Genomic DNA, 4,569 nt, shown 5'->3' on the forward strand with positions numbered 1-4,569 from the left:
TGACCTTGTGCTCAGACCCGTGGAGCAGCTCAGAGGCTGCATAGGCCCATTGCATTAAGTGCTGCAGAGGCAGCCCTGTGGTGTGTGGAAGAGGCAGGATGAGGGCAGACTCTTTCTCAGTTATCTCCAGCACAGAAACAGGCTGGATGCTGTGTTAAGCCAGATGTGTAATCTGGGCCGTGTGTAGTGGGCCCGAGCAGGCTCAGACAGGTACCTGTGTCAAAGGCAATATCTCCAACGCCGGGGAATGGGGGCAAATAGCATTTGCATTATTAGAGTAGGTCTTCTGAGGTCACTACCAGCCATCACTAATTACACTGCTACCTTCGGAGGCTAAATGGACATTGTACTTTAGGGACTGACAGTGATTTAGTCATTTACATCTGTCCCAACCCCCCCTCTAAGACTGGTCTTTATGAAAGGAGTCAGCAGGACGTTTCTGTGGAAATCCTCCATGGACACAGCCAGGATCCAGCTCCAATTTTTCCACACGAACCATGACAGAGCTGAAGTCTCTAGGGTGCAGAGAGGAAACAGCAGGAGGCTGAGGGAGGCTTACCATAGGACTGGGATAATTCAAACCTGTCTGCTGTGCAGGGCAGGCTTTATACAAAGGGCAAAATGGAGCCCTTAAATACAGCCCATCTGTCAGAAACTGTTTATAGGATCCGGGGACAGCGTCACAGTCCAGCTATTCAGTAGTCACACCATGCAGTCTCATCAGTACCATTGGGAAGGCTGGTGTCAACACCAGCAGGCTCCAGGATTAGATTTAAGAGAGTTCCTAAACTTAAATCTTTAAACAAAACCAGAAGTCCTTAGCAAGTCAAAATCTAAGATGATTTTTACAAATGTGCTACTTAGTTGTTTGTCTCCATCCCAGTTCCATAATCACACTTTTGTCCCAAAAATATAACCTGTAGGTAGTCCAAAGCATTGCTGCACTCAGTCTTGAAACCCAGACTCATCTGTTAAGAAGTATTGTTCCCCATTGCAGACAGTGGTAAAATATCTCTACGTAATGCATCTTAAACAGAACAAACAAGGTAACTGCAGACTTGTTCTGAGATACTGCAGGCAAGTTGCATTGTTTAGTTTGTGTATTAGAAATGCCAAAAATTTTGTTGGTATTCATACAGTCTATGAGGCTTCAATAGGTCTTATTTTTTACCATAGTTCTAAAGTCAAAGTTTAAACCATAAAGCACAGTCTGGTATCTTAGGTGGCTTTCCAGCAATGTCAGACTAGACCTCCCACTCCCTGGCACCTTCATTCTCCTCCCATAAAGCTTTTGAATGTATTGGCTGATTTCATCCAAACTTCAGAGGGGAATAATCTCAAAAATAACGGAGTTCCATGTTTTATAAAACAGGTGGCTGTTTAGAGAGAGGACTGTGGTTCACCCCATAACTTTTCATTCTGTTGGCTAATTTCTCCAGGATACGGGAGTCTGTGTATCATCGCCAAAATACTGCAAGAGATGGATTGTAACAGGAAACAGAGGAGAATTTCAAAAAGTTATGTGTTACAATAGCAGAAAAACCTAACAATTTTTTTAACCTAAGAATAATAATGCAAACCCATAGGAACCCAGGCTTCATCACCTGGTGGGTCAGAGGAATACCTGTTTGGGAACACAGTGCAGGCTCAGGCCCTTCGGGAAGGATTTCACATCAGCTCTGCTCCTGTGGATTCCACCAGTTAATATTGCTGGGAGCAGAGATGAGCAACACCATGGACTTCTGTCCCAAAGTCTTTTCTGCACAAGGGTATATTTGGTTTGGTTGTGTCTACTGCTTGCTGTTTTGGTGATTGGCAGAGATCGCCTTACCAGTGGTACTTACCTCTTCCTTGTCAAACAGAGAGGACTCGCAGTCACGCTGATCACCCTCCGATCCTATTAACGCAGTGACAGTGATGTGCAGAACAGCTTCTGGGTTAGATAACTCTAAACAGCCAGCATTAAATGAGATGCAGTACCACAGAGGCGTATGAGACTACAGGAGAGAAAAGTGACTGCAGCTTTCCTAAAGCTTTCCCTGCCCTGCCAACACCCCATTTCCAACAGGCTGGGGATCTGCCACATGCTAAAAGTAGTTGAGAAAGTTATTTCTCAACATTTCAGCATTTTAAAACACCAATGTTTTGCTTTTTGTAGTTTATTTTTCATAGTTTAGTTATGAAGTCTGTTTCTGTGTGTTCCCAGCCTGTTGCTACCATAAGTGTTGAGATTATATTATTTCTAACAATCATAATAGCTATTTGGAGTCTATATAACCTGGACAATTAGTATCCAGACGGTTTATTATCAAGTTAAATGCAACTATCCTCAGAGTAAAAAAGTTTTTTTCCAAAATATCACTCTAATGGAGTTTTCACAAGCCCTTCGCTCTCACCATTTCTTGGCATGTAGAAATTATAGCATGTTACCTTTTTCTCCTAGGCTACTAGACACCAAATGCAACATGGGTATAGTGCTGGAGAACCATACAGGCTGTAGGATAATCACACATTTTAAAAATGTGTGCTTTTATGTACATACACATGAAAAAGCATGTGAAAGATTTGGACCAACCTTGTAGGGTCATGTGGAGAATTACACAGTTAGTATTTGGTTTCTAATCTTATTGCAGAATGTGGCATATTCTATTTATTTCATTATTTTTTTTCCGAGGTGAAAGCAACACTCGTGAAACTGATGTTCCCAACCAGCGTATCTCCAGGATAACTTGATGAGACAAGCTCTAGAAAGGAAGAGAATTCAGTCTGGCCCAGCCCATCTTCTGTCTCTGCTGAGGTTGCCAGCATCCCCCTCAATTCAGGACAAGCATGGCAGTAATGTCACTTACAGAAGGAGAGAAAATGGGTTACAGCCATCAGCCTACTCTGTAAAGATCATAGAATAGATGCTTCCAGGCTGTGTCAACCTCATTAGCCTTGACTGCGGCAGCATAAACATTAAATTACAGCATTCTCAGTCACAGGACTCTCTTGCTTAAAATGTAGAGTTGTTACTAAAACACAGCAAAACAGTTAGTGTCAAGTCATTGACACAAAGCCTTCACACATCTGCAAAAGAAATAATGTTCTGCTCCAGTCTTCCCATGGTATGGTTTATATTGACTGACTTAACTGAAAAAGACGACACAGATCCTCTCTTGGTACATGTACCAGTTGAAAGAGTGCGAAAAAAAATCTTTCCTGTTTACCACGTGGATGTCTGCCACAGCATTTCCCGTAGCATCAGTATTCCTGGGGAGGGGGAACTCTTATCAGTGTCAGAAGTGTTTTGTCAGACTAAGGTTAGATACCAAACAGAAATGGAAGCTCAAGCAAAATTCTGCAAACTCTGCTCTGTTTTACTGCCAGTATAAGCTAGCAGCAAAAAGAGTAAGTACACAAATGGCACACGTGACGTAGGCTATGCAGGATCAACTAAATTCAGGAAATTGTTAAAAGGTTTTGCAAATGAAAAACCCTCTTGATCTCACTCTGTAGTCCTTTCCTGTCACTTCCTAAACAGGTCCATAATACAGTTTCAGCTTCTAAAGAAAAGCACCAGGATCCCCAACCGCATTCATTTCATCTATGCCAACTCTGTGTAGAGACACAGTCCAAAGCACTTCAGAAAGCTCTTCTGCATGATAAGCATTACACGACACCGCTATGAGGCAGAGGGTGATTCTGTATGAGGCCTTTATGCAATTCAGGGCAAAACTTACTGTGTAGGAAGACTGGGTAGCTGAGACTTCACCCTAGCTACTTTAGGCTAGCCAGTGGGTGAGAGAAGCTTTCCCTATATGCAGAGCCTGTCTTTCATTTTAGTTCTGCCCTCAGCTCACCCTGACATGCCACAGCATTTACTTCATTCCAGGCTTTTCAGGTATGTAATACTGCATGCAAACTGTTACTCTCAGGGCAGAAAGAAACTAAGGTCTCCTTTCCACAATTCCAGCCCATTAACTCAGTATTTGGTATATACCCTGTTCTCTGTGCTTTACATAAACCTTGGAAACATAGCCCTGCAGAATAGCTTTACACTTTTAATTCCCAATTCAGACCACAGAAGTAGAGAGGGTAGAAGAGGCTGTAGAGATGGCAGTCTGTTTTACTCATGCAGTCCTCAAAGGTGAAAGAAGAAAAGAAATTGCTCCACCAGGAAAGCAAATTCATAGGACAAAAGAGCAGAAAGGAAAAAAGCAGCAAATGAGGAACCTGCCAACCTATGGTCCAGCTATGCTGGACCTTGCTCTCACCAACAAAGAGAGGCTGGTGAGGAATGTGAAGCTCAAGGGCAGCCTGGGCTGCAGTGACCATGAAATGGTGGAGTTCAAGATCCTCAGGGCACCGAGGAGGGTGCACAGCAAGCTCACTACCCTGGACTTCAGGACAGCAGACTCTGGCCTCTTCAGGGATCTGCTTGGTAGAGTGCCATGGGACAAAGACCTGGAGAGAAGCGGGGCCCAAGAAAGCTGGGTAATATTCAAGGATCACCTCCTCCAAGCTCAGGAGCAATGCATCCCAACAAAGAGGAAGTCAGGCAAAAACGCCAGGAGGCCTGCATGGATG

The sequence above is a fragment of the Aptenodytes forsteri genome, unplaced genomic scaffold (genome assembly GCF_000699145.1).
Source record: "Aptenodytes forsteri isolate BGI_AS27 unplaced genomic scaffold, ASM69914v1 Scaffold210, whole genome shotgun sequence".
Lineage (NCBI taxonomy): Eukaryota > Metazoa > Chordata > Aves > Sphenisciformes > Spheniscidae > Aptenodytes > Aptenodytes forsteri.